We start from the raw sequence: 18,276 nt of genomic DNA on the forward strand, positions 1-18,276 counted from the left end.
ACAAACAAACTCAATGCTAACAACTGCACAACTCTTTCAAAGATACTAGTCCTGCAAGAGGCAACTTGTGAAAGAGCACTGAAAACACTGGAGCAATTTCTGACATGTTACTTCCATGTCACGCTCAGAAGCACTATGATTGGAGGAGACCCCTGGTAAAATAATTCCCTGGATGGTAGATTCAGTCACAAAACTACATCCCCCTTCCCCTCTCCCAGCACCTGGCATTTTCCTTTTATGGAGAGCTTGGGGAAGGTTCAGAAATGGACTAATTGGCCAAAACAAACAAACACCTTGTAAAATCACCCTTCCAAAGCAGGACTGAAACTTTACGAGCTTCAAACTGCTTTGGATAAGACATGGTTTGCTTTAGAGGAGGTCCAGATATGTCTGAAGTGTCCTGCTTCAATTCGGTCAGGCTTCATGTGAAATGGCTGCACACTCCTAATTAGGGCTGGCACCAGAGGGTGGCTAGGTTGGGCCACGGCCGAGGGTCCCTGCAGCCCAGAGGGGCTCCTGAGGGGCCTCCCCTTAGGGTGGGAGAGTGGCACTCCTGTTCTGTGATTTGTGGTAGAATTGGGTCCTGCAACCTGACCCGACGGGGCTGATGCCCCTGCTACCATCTTGGTTGATAGCAGGTATGTGTGCTATGCATGCACATCATTTACATGACATGAGCGGTAGGTAGGGACTGCAGGCAGGCTTATTGAAGCTTGTGTTGTCTGTACTGGGGGGAGTGCCTGGAAGCTCCCTCTCTGTGACCTGCAGCATGGTTAGCCCTGCACCACCTTTAGGGGGGGGTGTTGAGCCACAGTGCCGCAGGCCCAGGACAGGCTGGTGCCCAAGGGCCCAGTCATGCCTGGTGCTGGCCCTGCTCCTAATTAGCAAGGTCACACTCCCCCTGCCCTCTCTTGGCATAGATTGTGCATCAGAGTGACCAAAATGTTCAGTGCAAATTCCAGGACAGAAAGTAGTCTTTTACCTGTCTTTGTTGCATGGTTTTCCAATTAAACTTAAAATTACTGATATTGTTTCAAAAAATTGTAATTACTCCTGCTGGTGGTGAATAGAATATCTTGTCTAATCAAATGTAATTGTTATGTTCGATTTCATAATCAAATACTTGCATAATCAGTATAATTTCCATGTTCTTTCTATTTGCCTTGCTGATTGTGGAACTTTGGAATTCCACTTACAGTGAATGAGTATCCTTCACCAAATTTTTGATTGCACACATTTTTGGAAAAAGAAGAAGTCTTCATGGAAGAAAATCTGGATTTAGCATTTTCAGTTGCAACAGGTGGCATAGGCAATATCCACAGAAAGGAGACATTTCCCATGATGTAGCTGGTATCCGAACACAGGAATCTTAATATCACTTGGAGACTGGAAAGGGGGCCAGGATATCTGTTTCCCCAGGTATAAGAAGTCACAGTTGACTCAGTCTGAAGGAAGGTTCTGTGACTGTATCACACCAGGTCTCACTGTAATCTACTGGCAACAGCTTCACTAAGGGAGACCTGGAAACAGGGACCAGATGGAGCAATGCTAAGCTAGTCTCTGCTGGAAATTGGTTTTCTGCAGATGTGATAGCATTCTCTGTCTTGCAGCCTCAGCATTAAACAGGAGGCAAAAGCATAGAAAGGCCTTAAGAAACCTACAGATGAAAAACTATGAAACGGACAGAATAATTATCATTTCAGGTATTTCTAAATATGTAGCCCATCTTGTAAGAGCAACACCTAGCAACTCACACTAACATGTTGTTTGGAAAATTCAACTCAAAGAACAGTGGTTATGAAACAGAATAAGGGTTTTTTTTAAAAAAGTTACAAGAAGTATTTTTTCAGTAGTGAAGGTTCCTCCCCCCCATACAAGTGTTTAGAATGTGTGAATAGTCGCCTTTAAAAAATTCTGTTAACAAAGAGTTCCCATTTTGTGACACTACAAAAAACTATATTTTCACTTCCAAAACCCAGTAATGTTCAAAATGTAAATCATATTTAAAAATTAGAGAAACTAAATATGTTTATAGAACAGTGCTGCTTTTAAGTATTGTATTTTCTGAAGTGTTTCAGTAGAGCCATTAGGAAAATAAGAGCAGAATCAAACATGTGCAGATTAGATCAGGCATTCACAAAACACTTCCTAGTTGTTGGCTAGGCATGGGAAGAAATTGCCTAGAGATGCAATTGAGCCCCCCCTGGAGAGAAGAAGGTAGAGAGAATAATCCACTGTGAATTTCTTCAGCACAAGATGACCAACTGAAATGAATGCTGGCCTTCTTCCTTTTTGTCAAGGCTGAGCAAAAATGGCCTCTGCAAATTCACCAACTCATTTGCAGGTGGCAAATTTTAAGAGAGGACATTCAGAGACTTTTCTTTTCAGGAGGGAATTTTAAAGTCTTGACAGTGAGGGAAGTTACTGAGTAATGGAGGCTGCAGTGGCTTCCCTTTTTCCCCTTGGTAAACTATACTTCTGCCACTTCCACAGACTGGCAGCAGTGGAGATCCTTTCGGCGGCCACCTCCTGGCAGCTATCATCTCCCCCCCACACCCCTTTCAAAGGGGAATTTTGAATTTCAAAGGGGAAAAGGTGGGAGGAATTGTGGCTGTCAGGAACCCATCCCAAAAAGAGCTCTGTTCTATTTTTGTTTAAGAAAAAAGATGTGCAAGAGTGGAATGCATTAGCTAATGAGCCATGTGTGCTCTATGGTCATTGGGCCTGACTTGGTCCGCTTCTAATACTTGTATGCCATATTTAAATTTTCTAACAATACCTAAGTACAGAACAGCAATTTTATTGCCCTGTTTTAATGGCAGATTTGCTCAAGATCCCTTTAAAGACAGATGTTGTCCTTATAACCATTCAAATGGTCTCCCAACTATAGCTTTTAGCAGGAGGTTAGAGAATGCATAAAGTATCGTCTTATGAGATGGTTTCCTGGTCAGTCTTTAGACCCCCTTCCAAGTATCTTTCTTGAGGGGGTCAATACACTTATTACCAAGCAGGTGGCAAAATGTTTGAGTATCTGCACACATTAAGAAGCCGCCTTCAAAATATCCTGCTCAATGTGGAAGGGTCGGGGTGGAGTAGGCATGCACAGCACATAGGGATGTTGGGGGGGGCACATGAATTCCTGACCCCCTGGATACTTTTCCCCCTTGCCTATTCAGACTGAATGCCTGAAGAGGGCATTAGAGTGAGAACATTGCTTCTTGGACTATTCATATGAGTTCTTCTACACAATCAAAGATCACATAGTGAATGCGATGACATCACAGTGCTATGTACCCAGTGAGACCTGACTATATGCTAATGCCACTGAGGACAAAGGAAACCCATTCAAAGAAGTTTTGCTTGTCATCAAAAATCCCTGTGGCTTGCCCTCAAAATTCCTCAGATATCAGATCTGCAGAAAAACTTGCAGATTTGGTTTGAAATATGCTTTAAGCAGAATTTCAGGGCAACTTTACTTAAAGTGCTTCTTTTGCAACTTTTGGGAGGCCTGGAGCATAACAACCTATGTCACCTCAGGCCACTACAATGGTTTACAGAGAAACTAGAAGAGAGAGAGAGCAAAACCAAAGAGGAATCAATGATGTCTCTCACTGCAGGGCTAACAGAAAGATGTCTCAAGAGTCCAGACAAGAGCGCAGAATTATACTGGACATTCATGTTTATGGAGAATTATGAGGGATGCCAGAGACACCTGATACAAGTGGGAAATGGGGCAATGTAATGCAGATGTAATTTAGTGCTGGCAGATGCCAAGCAAGGAGCAATCCACACTGCTGGGGTTCTAAACTAACTATAACTACTCAGGGTCTGAAAAATGACTGGCAACCCAAAGCACAATTTTGCACTGCGCAAAGGGAAAGGGAAAGCAGTCAAATGACATTCTATAAATCAATGGAACACCATCTTTTGAAGTACAGTGTACAAAAGTAGTCCATCATCTCTCCCATTCCACAAAAGTGATGGCAAAAAGAGAAAAGGATGATAGAAGGGCAATGAACATTATGAGTCCCATATGAAGGGACAGCCAAACCATGAATGTTGCAGACTGGAGACAAATGAGAGACAAAGTGATAATGGTGGAAGAAGAAATGAATGGCGTAGAGGAGAGAGATTTGGAGTGTCTGTTTCTCTGTGTTTTCTAGACACGGAATTGAGGGGACACGTCTCCAGCAGAAGCAGAACAGGCATAAGGAGATGAAAGGGAATAACAGTCACATAACACAGAGAATTTATCTATGAAATACGTATTGTCTTAATAATATTCTTGTTACAGTAGGGTAAGGAACTGGCAAGCCCATGGGCCCAATCTAGTCCCTAGAATAAGGGAGGCTAAGCTGGGGTCCATGGGTCATATTTGCCCCCCCAACATTTGTCATTTTAAACAAAAAGTTTTTAAAGGGTTGTATCCAACTTGGCACGGCCATACTACCCTGAACACGTCTGATCTCAGAAGCTAAGCAGGGTCAGGCCTGGTTAGTATTTGGATGGGAGACCACCTGGGAATACTGGGTGCCATAGGCTAGAGGAAGGCAATGGTAAACCATCTCTGAATACCTCTTACCATGAAAACCCTATGAATATATCAAAAAAAGATTAATAGGGTTGCCATAAGTTGTAATTGACTTGAAGGCATATAACACAATCCAATTTTGTGCTAAGCCAGGATCCTCTCAGTGCAAGGATTACCCCTTGTGTAATGGGGACTTTCCCCAGTCTCCTCCTCCCATGCATCCCTTAAACCTGTTCTAGGAGTTTCTCCAACCATCAGAGCAGATTTGAGAAGGGTGCGAGGCACACGGGGGAAGGAGAGGGCAGAAAAATCCCACTGCATTAGGGGTAGCCCTTGCATTGATGGGACACATTAGTAGAATATTGCCCAAAGTTTTTTTTTAATTGACTGTTTCTGTGGGTCCATCACTGTGCTGCCATGATACCAAGGTTTCCATGAGTTCCCCAAGCCCCCCCTTTTCCCATTAAAAAAATGTTTTAAAAAATAAATGTACTGACTGCTCCTGTTGGTACACAAAAATGTGATTCTGTGATGCCAAAAGACTTTTCAGCACCACAGACCAAAAGTCTCCCAAAGAACTTTTAAATGTTCATACATACATGCATATATATATATATATATATATATATATATATATATATATATATATATATATATATAACCTTTATTTTCAAGTTTCCACAGGTTTTTTGGGTTTTTTTGGGGAATGATCTTCCTTCAGTTGGTTTTAAAGTATGTTTTCCACTTTGACATAATTTGCACTAAATAAATGCGGGTGGAAAGCAGCTTTACTTTCAGGTAATGTAACCAAGCATGCAACACTTCAAATACTATCAACACTATAAGCACTATATAAATAATTATAAAATAAAGCCATAAACTGTAAGAGGTCAGCTAAATACCTTTTTTTATTCACAACTTTTCTTTATTATTATTAAAGGTAAAAATTATGGATATTCTAAAATATCCATGGAATGCTTACCAAAAGACAGGAACTGCTACAAAGCAAAAAATATTAAAGTAAAACCTGTGATAGTTCTGCTGTGTTGTAGAGTGCACAGCCACTGCTCAGAATGTGCTTCGGCTTGGCAAACTGTAGCACAGTGACTGACAGATCAAGATTTTGAGCAGTGTCATTCTAGATGAATAGAATAACAAGTGATGTGAGCCTCTCATTTGCCATGATAGATTTTATGTTTTGATGAGCTTTAATTCTGAGAACCTACTCTCGCCATTGACACTTCCTGGAAGTGTCAGGAAGCATTCATAGTGCTACCCAGACATTTGGGAAGACCTCAATCATTTTGGCATCATACATGTAATGCAGGGCATCTTATAGTGAGCTATTTCCAGGGGGTAGAATGTGATGAACATGGCCCAGCTCAAAACAAAGATCTGCACCATCGATGTAAGAATGGTTGCCATTGGTGAGTGATCTGTCCATACACTGGGTGGTAACTGTCTTTTCTGGTAGGTTTTCAAGGCTGTACAAGAATCCCCATGGATTCCTGTGTGATTCAAGCTGCTCAAATCACTCTCCAATTGAATCATAGAATCATAGAATAGTAGAGTTGGAAGGGGCCTACAAGGACATTGAGTCCAACCCCCTGCTCAATGCAGGAATCAAAATCAAAGCATTCCCGACAGATGGCTGCCTCTTGAAGGCCTCCAGTGTCGGAGAGCCCACTACCTCTCTAGGTAATTGGTTCCATTGTCGTATGGCTCTAACAGTTAGCAATTTTTTCCTGATGTACAGTCGAAATCTGGCTTCCTGCAACTTGAGCCCACTATTCCGTGTCCTGCATTCTGGGACGATCGACAGGAGATCCCGGCCCTCCTCTATGTGACAACCTTTCATGTACTTGAAAAGTGCTATCATATCTCCCCTCAGTCTTCTCTTCTCCAGGCTAAACATGCCCAGTTCTTTCAGTCTCTCCTCATAGGGCTTTGTTTCCAATCCCCCGATCATCTTTGTTGTCCTCCTCTGAACCTGTTCCAGTTTGTCTGTATCCTTCTTGAAGTGCGGAGACCAGAACTGGACGCAGTATTCAAGATGAGGCCTAACCAGTGCTGAATAGAGGGGAACTAGTACTTCATGCAATTTGGAAACTATATTTCTGTTAATGCAGCCTAATAAAACATTCACCTTTTTTGCAGCCACATCACACTGTTGGCTCATATTCAGCTTGTGATCAACGACAATTCCAAGATCCTTCTCACATGTCGTACTGCTGAGCCAAGTATCCCCCATCTTATAACTGTGCATTTGGTTTCTTTTTCCTAAGTGTAGAACTTTGCATTTATCCCTGTTGAATTTCATTCTGTTGTTTTCAGCCCAACGTTCTAGCTTATCAAGGTCCGTTAGAATTTTGTTTCTGACTTCCACGGTATTAGCTATGCCCCGCAATTTTGTATCATCTGCAAATTTGATAAGCATGCTTTGTACCTCCTCAGAGCAGATTATTGGTCTTTTAAGCACTAATTTATTTCACTATTGAAACTGCTATGCCTATTCATCAACAATAGACCCTGCCCATCCCAAATAGGTCATAGCCCTCTTTACATGTGCATCATGAGAAGGGATATCACTCATAGAATGAAGTTGTGGCCCCACACATTAGACATCCATGCAGTAAGCATTCCACATGTTCTGGGACCCTGCAACATCAGAATCCCAGAATGTATGGAAGACTACATGTGTCCTGGAATCCTGATCATGCAGGGTTCCAGAACATGTGGAAAGCCCATGTATGTAGAGGTGTATATGTGCAGTCTTTCCTTTGCAGAAGTCCGAGCTTAATGCATGGTGTTGAAAGTGGGGTTGACAGCTAGGGCTGTGCAGGTACCACCTGATCCAATTTGTGGCTCTGATTTGTAAATACAGATCAAGCCCAATCTGCTCTGGACAGATTTGGACCTGATCTGACCCCATTTAGATCCAAATCCGGATCTCAATCCAGATATTGCAAAGCTCTGGAAATCCTATTGACTTACATTACAAAACTGAAATGGCTAAAACTTTGGTTTTTGACCTAAAGACATGAAGTTTTGAGACATGGTAGCCCCTACAGAGGGCAATTAACCCTGCCAAATTTCACATGGGTAGCTCCAAGGATTTTCATGCTAACCGCCTTTAAAGTTTGCTTTTTCAAAAACAAAAATTAAGACCATGACTGCTCAAACATGCCATCCGTCTGTTTCCACTGTTCCTTCCTTCAACATTTTGAAAAAAATTGATGGTTAATAAAAATTGAGTTTGTTATACTAGACATTAGGCAGGCTTGGGCTGGCAGCACCATGGAGATAACATGCACATAGGGACATGAAATTTGGTGACATGGTAGCCCCTATGGATGAGATTAATTCTACCATATTTCATGTGAGTAGCTCCAGGGGTTTTCATGCTAGACATCTTTAAAATATGTTTTTTACACTTGAAAAAAAAATCCTGTCATATAGGGGTCAGATTGCCAACAGCAGTAGTAAGTGAGGGGAAAATAAAAATATTATTTAATATTAATGATAACCACTGTGGTTACCAATTGGAAACAACAACAACAACAATTCTTAACTCAGAATGCTGGCCAATATGCCCACAAGGTTTGGCTGGCTGGGTAACTAACAACAACAACAACAAAATGTGTAACAACACAAGTTGGCTGTTTCTTACTGTTTGTGGGTAGCAACTGGAAAATAATCATAATCATATTGCTGAATTCAAAAAGCTGTAGCTAAATATGCCCACAAGGTTTAATAATAATTCTTAGCAATAAGAATCAAATCAAATTAAAAAACGCAAACATTTTTAAAATAAATATGCAAAAAAGGTTAGGGCGGCAATTGGTTGAGAAAGAACAGAGAGCATACTTAAGCTGAACAGATGTCACCCCACCCCCACCCAACATTTCTAAGAGACAGAACTTACAACAGATTTGTGCATTTTAAGACGTTACCTGTTCCAGGCACTGTGACTGGAGAGTGCTGGATGGTGTGGTAACATTCTAGTCTTCCTCCCTCTCTCCCCCCCTGGTGTTCTCCTTTATGGTGTTACAATTGTTCCATTTCAGAGACACCCTGCCTGGGTTCATTAGAGACTGTTTTGAGCTACAAATCTCTACAAATAGATTCAGGACTAGCTGATCTGCTCTGTAGAGATTTGTTGCTATTTCAAACCAATCTGAACAGGATACAAATAGGCCCAAATCAGCCCTATTTGGTTTTATTTGTGATTTGTACAAATATAGTGCACAGCTCTACTGCTTGGCATAAGTGGCCCCACAGCCCTGTTCTACACATAATGCCTTTCCATACTCTTTTCATTTGACTAGATGTTTGTATTAGTTTTTGGTGTGCATATTGCTGCGATACACACATCATAGATACTTTCCTATCTTTCCTTAATACATGGGAATGCTCTGTAGTTACTCATGGGACATGCACTCTGCACCCAATCTGAATGTATTACGTTAGAAGCTGCATGGGGTTATAAAAATACATTTGTATTATGCAGAATGTCTTTCCTTAATGATAATGCAAATACATGCACATTCAATGCACTGCATAATTACTGAAAATTATGTTTACCTCATCAAACAGTCATGTTGTTTCAGTTCTGCCATCCTTTCTCATCCTTTCCTGAACTTTCTCAGCACCGTTTTTCTCTTTCTTTGTCCTTGGTTGCCTTGCCCTCTTTAGTTTTATTATTACGGTTTAATTTTATTGCCCAGGGGGACTCATGTGATTTAGTTTCTGGGTGCCTGTGAAGTCATCTTTTCAGGTAAAGTGTTGGGAGGCAATCAATGAGATCACATGGGTACCCAACCTAGTTGGATAAATGACAGAGAGAATACGAAAATGGCACTAAGAATAATCCATAGCTAGGAGAACAAAAAACAACACCTGAATGCCACTGAAAAAACATGCTCATGTTTGCAATGAACATGAAACTAGATAAATAGTTGTGGCTCATTCTGAATGACTATTTTGTTGAGCATACTTTAAGATGAGGTGTGCGTGTCACCACAGTGCAAAGTGAATATTTTGATAATTTTGGTATGGTTCTGTCAGAAGCTGTCCAAAAGGTTTCACTTTATGCTTGATAAACAGTTACCTGAAGAGGAAATGTTCCATTATCAATTGAGTGGCCTGTGCCCTCCATGGATAGGTGAGATTGCAATTCTGTGCACAATGACTTGGAAGTAAGTCCTGTTAAACTCAATGGGACTTCCTTCTGAGTAAACATGCATTGGATCAGGCTGTAAGTGAGGAAAGCATCCCACATTTTCTGTACTTACATTTCAAAATAGTTTATAGATGATTATTCATTCAGAATACATTTCACAATAGATAAAAAAGGAAAGAGGTTTAGAGAACAACTGCCATTTAGAGTTTAGCAACATCAAAATAAAGCACATGCAACAATGGTCATGGCCACATCAAGTCACTACGTGAGAGGGTCCTTTAAAAATGAATTGTGTGGTGGGGGGTGATCATGAGTGGGCAGACTGCTATTGATAAACAGGTAGCAAATATTGTAAAAAGAGTTCAACTTAGCTATGCCTCTCTGGGTATTCTGGCTTGATGGTTGATTTTTTCTGAAAAAGCCAGGTACCAAACTCTCATTTACCAGTTCTTTACAAAATATACCGATGAGAACTTCCAATGATGTGCAATGTCTATAGTGCTGCTGTTAGAAGGAAAGTAATAAGATCTTTGTGCAATAAAAATTAATGTCATCTCCTTTGATCAACTGCAGGGCCAACCTGGAGAGTTTGACAATTAATTATGAAGATTTGAGCAATGACTTGCTTGCAGAGAATAGGCACTGCACTACACCTGCAATATATCTGCAAAACAGAGCATTCCATTCATTGATCACTACTTTTAGCAAGGTAGGAATCTTGAACTGGGACCTCTAGCAGGGATCTTGAATGGAGACTCTAGTAGCCAGAATCAGGTACCTCAGTCTCTGTACCACCTTGGAAGCCAAAAGAGGAAGCTGCTAGCCTGCTCTGTACCATGCATAGTTACCATCACTTCCAATGCTAAGAGGCTATATTGCAGCAAGCAGCACAGGTAACATGAGTGGCCATGAACATAGGAATCTGACTTATACCATGTCACAGCATTGGTCCACCTAGCTCAGTTATTGTCTACAAAGACCAGCTGTGGCTCTTCAGAGTTTCAGACATTCCCCAAATGTACCTGCAGATGAACCTGGGACCTTCAGCAGGCAAAGGATGCTATTGACCTAGGGCCCTTCTCATCTGACCTGCTAAAGCTTCTCATTCTAGCTTGGCACTCAGTCTGAACAACTTGGTGTTGAGGGAAGGTCAATCTATCATCAAGACACCTCTGCCTCTCTAACCACTAGTTTATAAGCTCACCTGTTTACCTGATTGCCAGCTTACCTGCCTGCTATAATCTGTCTGCCTTACTTCACCTCCTCCATATCACCAGCCAGCCCTGATAGTACCACTACTGCCATTTCATAGACAATCAGCAACAATGGCTAAAACGGAGGCAGAGATCTCAGATAAGTGTGAAGAGGAAATGTGAGTATTTTCCTTCGGTGACCTGTGAAGGAAAACGAAACCTGTCATTCTCCACTCTGGCCTCACACTTGTCTCCATTTCAACTCCCCCCTTGGTCTGTTTGTCTGGCAGCTGCCCTTCTGCTTTCTGACAGAAAAAGCAGGAGAGAGAGAGTTGTAAACACATCACATCAATCTGCAATGACTTGGAAAAACCTGCCCCACCGAGATGGATTTTTTAATTGGATTGTGACAAACATTTAATACCTAATAGAGCTCGTGCTGGCACAGTTAATTAAGAATGTGACGAATCCAATTCACTAGTGGGAACTCAAGATGAGGGAAGGCATTTTAGACTGAACATGATGAGGAGGGGTGTGTAGTCAAGTGGGGAGCAGTAACCCCCTCAATTGCCATTGTCATTCATTCCCGTTGGTGTGTGCAGTAGCTGAAGAAATATAAATTATGAGCAAGATTTTAATTCCCTCCATGCAACCCTGTTTTTAAACTTAGAAGGTCCAAATGAAAGCTGAACATGGCTCAGTCACCTTAGAATATCTTTACATCTACTTACAATTTCTTTCATTACCTGCAGACAGCTGGCTTGTTAGTGGTTCTTTTGCAGGAGAAAGATGGTTACTTTCATATGAGAATGGCAAGCGACAGGGAGATCATATAGATCATGTAGATACATTATTGACAGTGACAAGGTCTCTCACAGGAGAGGTTGGACATCCACTTGTCCAGAGGCGATTGCATTTGCCATTAGAGGTATCACAGCATTTTGCAAAAATTGAAAATTCTGCAAAAGGTCCAGAAATGAAACTTTCCAGAAATGAAATTCAGAATTTAAGTACTTTAGATTTGTTGGCGTCTCTCTATTGTGTTGATATTGGCAGATATATACTATGAAATCTCATAAATTGAGAATCATCATGTCTACTGGTATATCAGACTTACTTCAAAGTTGTTGTAGCAGGCATGGGAAACCTTCATCCTGAAGTCCACATTCCCTTCTTAACAACCTTCTGAGAGCTACATGCCAGTGGTGGGAAGGACCAGAGGCAAAAGTATGTGAAGTAAAGAAGGTAATTTTCACTTTCGCACAGCACATGCACTCACACATTCCTTTCTATCCTACATCCAGACAATTGTCAGAGTTCAAGGACACATTCAAGCCAGGGAAAAACACTGATGGTGCAAAGCAAGGCCCGTGACAGGTGTGGCCTAGGAAGAGTTCCAAGGGCCAGAAAGAGGTGCCTGGAGCGCTGCCTACCCTGAAGTATAAATCTGCAGCCTCAATCTTCCATTTGCAATATGGGGGTAATATTGCCCAAGCTTACTGGGTCGTTGTCGTAAGTATGGGTTACAACAACATTGTACATGTAAACGCTGTAAGTGTTTTGGAGTGCTATAGCAATGCTAACTGTTGTTGTCTGCTATTTACAATTGCCTGTTATTAAATATCTTAAGTGATTACATTGTCTGAATAATAAGCAATAAATAATATATGAACAAACATCAGACACAGTGAAATATTAAAATCTTTCTCATGCCAATTTTGAGATACTGTCAAATATGAAGTCAGCAATCAGATACCACAGATCACTGGATTCTAACTTTCAAGTGCAATCAAATATTAAATACTGCATGCCATGTATGAAATCCTGTCAAATACAAAATGAAATCCTAGCAAATACCATATTATACCTGCTATCAAAAAGTGTCAAATATCAATTACTGGAATCAAATATCATTTGATATCAAATGCCAATATAGATTTTTCATGAAATGCAACAAATATTTGGGTATTCAAAGGATATGTAGTGAATCAGTGTCTGCACAAGACAATTCTGAGATCATATTCAAGTCAGCCTTACCAATGGTTATTTACCTTTTGGTGCCAGCTAAAAACACATCTTTTTGCTTAAACTTTTGTTGGGTTTGATGTAATAGGGCCTGTAGTTATGATTTTAGGATTTTTTAAAACAAAAACATGCTTTTTTGGCAACTTTGATTGTACTGCTGTTTTTCATGTTGCATCCTACCCTGGGATTGTTAATTGATGGACAGGTGAAAAATCAAGCACATAATACATATATACAATTCAGTATTTTCAGAGACAAAGCAAGAAGTATGTAGCCAGAAGTATCTGCAAAGGGTCATCATGCCATGCCTTACCAATCTAGTACAGTAGGGCCCCACTTATACGGCAGGTTAGGGACCAGACCCCCGCCAAAAAGCAAAAAACGCTGAAAAGCGGAACATTGATCAGCTGTAGTGTGGGGAGCTCCAGCTGACAGCGCTTGGCCCCAGAAGCTCCCCGATCGATGTTCCAGTTTTCCATGTATCACCCTCCCCCCCTGCTCACTCGCCTTCGTTATGGTGGGGGAGCAGTGCTCCCCTTCCATGGCAGGCTCCCTTCTGCGGATCACCCATGCCTGCTTGGTTGCCCTCTGCTGCCTCCCTCACTCGTCCCTCCTTGCCCGCTTGCCCTCCCCCCTGCCTGTTCGCCCACTCACTCGCCCGCCACCTCCCTCGCTCATCCCCCTTGCCCGCTTGCCTTCCCCCTGCCTGTTCATGTACTCGCCACTCTCCACTGCCTCCCTCGCTCGTCCCCCCTTGTCCGCTGACTCTCCCCCCTGCCTATTCATGCACTCCCTCACCCTCTGCCGCCTCCCTCGCTTGTCCCCCCCTTGCCAGCTGACTCTCCCCCTGCCTGTTTGTGCGCTCACTCGCCCTCTGCTGCCTCCCTCCCTCCCTCGTCCACCCTTGCCCGTCACTCTCCTCCCTGCCTGTTCGCTTGTGCGCTCACTCGCCCTTTGCCATCTCCCTTGACAATAAAATGACACCAGACGCCCTTCTCAGACTCAGCTGCTGAGCACGTCGTCAGAGCTTGGAAATGTTTCTTTTTTGAACTACAACTCCCATCAGCCCAACTGTAGTTTAAAAAAGGAATGTTTCCAAGCTCTGACGTGCTCAGGGCATCGGGCGCCATCAATTTGTGCACTCGGCGTCTCTCTTTTCCAAGCTCTTAATATCGCAAAATTGCCGCAAAAACGGAACAAGCGCCGAACATATGGAACATGGATATTCAAAACCACCGCATTAGTGAAGCACCAAGAAGCGAAGCGCCGGAAAGTGTGGCCCTACTGTATGTACAAAGGAGTCTCCACAAATTCTACCCTCTATACTAAGGAGGCTGCATTTCACCACAAGGCCATTGCACTTTGGGCCAAGTTAGATGCAACATGGGAAATCCAGGAACAAGATCACCCTAGATTTTTATTTTCAGCTCTTTGCCCCAAAGAGAAAACAGACAGGCACTATGTGCATATACAACCTTGACTGAGAATTCCCTTCTTCAGTGTTACAAAATGCAGTCTAAAATGAAAGGAAAGGAAATGCACTAATGTATCCACTTCTCACAGGATCTTGTAATGTGCAACAGAGCCCTAGCCTAAGTACTTCTCTGGAATTCCCTGTAGTGACTGAAAACAGTTTAAGAGTGCTTAACCTTCCGATTTCTCTATGCCCCTCCCCCGAGTTCTCAATTGTGGGTCAATTATCAATTGTTAAAAATACTCCTTGGAAGTTGCAGTATAGGAAATGATAGATTGAGTATTGCGTAGTGGTGCCTTAGTGTTCATGCACATGCACTGGTGCCAGTGATAATCCACTCAGATATTTAAATCCTAGAGACCTTACACAGGGAATAGATCCCGAAAGAATGACAGCTGTATTAACTTTAATTAAAATTGTAACATGATCCAGCAACCCCCTAAAATAAAAAAATGGGATACGATAGGGACAAATACCAGAAAACAGGGAAAACAGAAAGAGGATATGCTGCAACATCTTTTCCTTGTAGCTAGCTAGTTCCTTTCTTGGCTTCTTGGTTTTATTTTGGACTAGGCCTCAGCAGCCTAGTGAGTCCTATTCAAAGAATAGTGGGTCCTATTTAGGGTTGCCAGGTGTCCAGTTTTCATCTGGAGACTCTGGTTTTAGGGGGTCCTGTCTGGGTCTCCGAGGGACTCACCTTAATCTCCGGAGTCTTGGCTTTCATTTAAAAAAAATTAAGTTTCTAGGTGGTCTGGTTCAAATGATATAAGCCAAAAAGTCAGGCCCCCCTGCAACTTCTACTGGTTTTTAGCCAATAAGTGAAGTTGGGGCTGTGATTGACAATAGCAATAGCTAAACCTCATTTCAAGTTCTGAGAACAGTTTCCTTTTCCTGCTTGTCTCACATCAGGAATTCAGTAAGTATATAGCTTTCAGCAGCATAAAGAGTGCTTTCTCTGTACAGGATTGGGACTTCCTTCTGAGTAAATATGCATAGAATTGCAGTACAACTGAAGATCACAGCAGGATCTTGGTAGGCATAACAGTGTACATGCAGAGTTTTTTTTATTACTTGCAAAAATGGTATATTATACATTTTTATCTTTCAAATTATATTTGAACAGAAGTTTTAAAAAGTGTACATGCTTGCAGTGTTATACTTTTCTAATTAAGGAGTCAAACAAGTTCAGATTTTACTGGACTGTTGAAGAGGGCAGCTTATTTGTCTTATTCATAACCTGTTTTGAAAACCTTCCCAACATGATTTTTTTTTCTGGGAGTAAAGCTGCAGTGCTAATTCCACATACCTGGGAGTTAACCCCATTGAATTCAATAGAACTTACTTTTGAGTAGACATGGTTAGGATTGTGCTGAAAATCAGTGGGTCTTTTCAGTGACCATAGAAAAAGATTGTGTTGTGAATCTTTCTCTCCCCATCCAATCATTTTTTTAAGCAGTTAGGCAGGGCTTACTTAGGCGCCACTGCTTTTATTTGGCAGGAAACTAATACTTTAAAAAAAAATGTTCTGCAACAGCCAACTGGTTTTGACAATAAACTATTATATGGGGTGTATGTATTTTTACATCTCCAGTGTGTGTGTATATGGAATATTTTCAACAACCCTGTAAGGTAGGGTTGGAATCCAAGGCAGCTCACAACAAGAAATAATTCCATTTAAAATCCAATACCCATAAAACAAATATAAAACAGTTGCAAAACAGCTTAAAGTGGCATGATTCTGAATTGGGTGAATGAAGTTCCTTATCATTGAATTGCCATCCTATACATGCTTCCCTGCCTGAGTAAGCCCCACTGAATACATCGGGACTTGTTTCTGAGTAAACATGCTAGGATTGCACTATAAATATCTGTAAAGCTTGTGTAAATAATAAAATCTTTGATATTTATGCTTATATAAATATTTCTTCATACTGTGTCTTGATATGTAAGTGATTTTACACTATAGTTGTAAATTATTATTTTGTCGTTGTTATGTACCTTCAAGTCAACTATGACTTATGGTGACCCTATGAATCAGTGACCTCCAATAGGATCTGTTATAAACCACCCTGTTCAGATCTTGTAAGTTCAGGTCTGTGGCTTCCTTTATGGAATCAATACAACTGTTGTTTGATCTTCCTCTTTTTCTACTCCCTTCTGTTTTCCCCAGCATTATTATCTTTTCTAGTGAATCATGTCTTCTCATAATGTGTCCAAAGGATAACCGCAGCATCATCATTTTAGCTTCTAATGATAGTTGTGGTTTAATTTGTTCTAACACCCAATTATTTGTCTTTTTCATGGTCCGTGGTATCTGCAAAGCTCTCCTCCAACACCACATTTCAAATGAGCTGATTTTTCTCTTATCCGCTTTTTTCACTGTCCAACTTTCACATCCATACATAGAGATCGGGAATACCGTGGTCGGAATGATCCTGACTTTGGTGTTCAGTGATACATCTGTGCATTTGAGAACCTTTTCTAGTTCTTTCATAGCTGCCCTCTCCAGTCCTAGCCGTCTTCTGATTTCTTAACTATTGTCTCCATTTTGGTTAATGACTGTACCAATCTTTGACAAGTTCAGTGTCCTCATTCTCAACTTTAGAGTTACATAAATCTTCTGTTGTCATTACTTCAGTCTTCTTGATGTTCAGCTGTAGTCCTGCTTTTGTGCTTTCCTCTTTAACTTTCAACAGCATTCATTTCAAATCATTACTGGGTTTTGCTAGTAGTATGGTATCATCTGCATATCTTAAATTATTGATATTTCTCCCTCCAATTTTCACATCTCCTTCATCTTGGTCCAATCCTACTTTTCGTATGATATGTTCTGCATATAGATTAAACAAATAAGGTGATAAAATACACACCTGTCTCACACCCTTTCCAATGGGGAACCAGTCAGTTTCTCCATATTCTGTCGTTACAGTAGCCTCTTGTCCAGAGTGTAGGCTGCGCATCAGGACAATCAGATGCTGTGGCACCCCCATTTCTTTTAAAGCATTCCATAGTTTTCTGTGATCTACACAGTCAAAGGCTTTACTGTAACCTATAACACACATGGTGATTTTCTTCTGAAATTCCTTGGTTCATTCCATTATCCAACGTATGTTTGCTACATGATCTCTGGTACCTCATCCTTTTCTAAATCCCACTTGGACATCTGGTATTTTTCGCTCCATATATGGTAAGAGCCTTTGTTGTAGAATCTTGAGCATTACTTTACTTGCATGGGATATTAAGGCAATAGTTCGATAATTACTGCATTCCCTGGGATCCCCTTTCTTTGGAATTGGGATGTATATTGAACACTTCCAGTCTGTGGGCCATTGTTTAGTTTTCCATATTTGCTGACAATTTTTTTTTGTCACAATTTGGACAGATTCAGTCTCAGTAACTTCCTGGTCATTTGTTTCTTCCAAGTATTTTAAGAGCAGCTTTCACCTCACATTCTAAAATTTCTGGTTCTTCATCATATGGTTCCTCCGTGAATGCATCTTTCATCCTTGCATCTCTATTTTTATAGAGTTCATCAGTGTATTGCTTCCATCTTCCTTTTATTTCATCTCAGTCAGTCAGTGTGTTCCCCTGTTGAATATTCAACATCCCTACTCTTGGTTTAAATTTTTCTTTGATTTCTCTAATTTTTTGGAATAGGGCTTTTGTTCTACCCTTTTTGTTGTCCTCTTCTATTTCTATACAATAACTATTGTAATAGTTACAATATTTGTCCGTACATACTAGTCGCTGCATTATTATTTCATTTAGGGTTCAGACCATGTTTCTCTCTGCTTTTGCTTTCTTTCTCTCTTTAACCATTTTAAGAGTTTCATCATTGAGGTCTTTCTCTCTTTTTAACTAGACGTATTGT

This window comes from Rhineura floridana, chromosome 6 (assembly GCF_030035675.1).
Source record: "Rhineura floridana isolate rRhiFlo1 chromosome 6, rRhiFlo1.hap2, whole genome shotgun sequence".
NCBI lineage: Eukaryota > Metazoa > Chordata > Lepidosauria > Squamata > Rhineuridae > Rhineura > Rhineura floridana.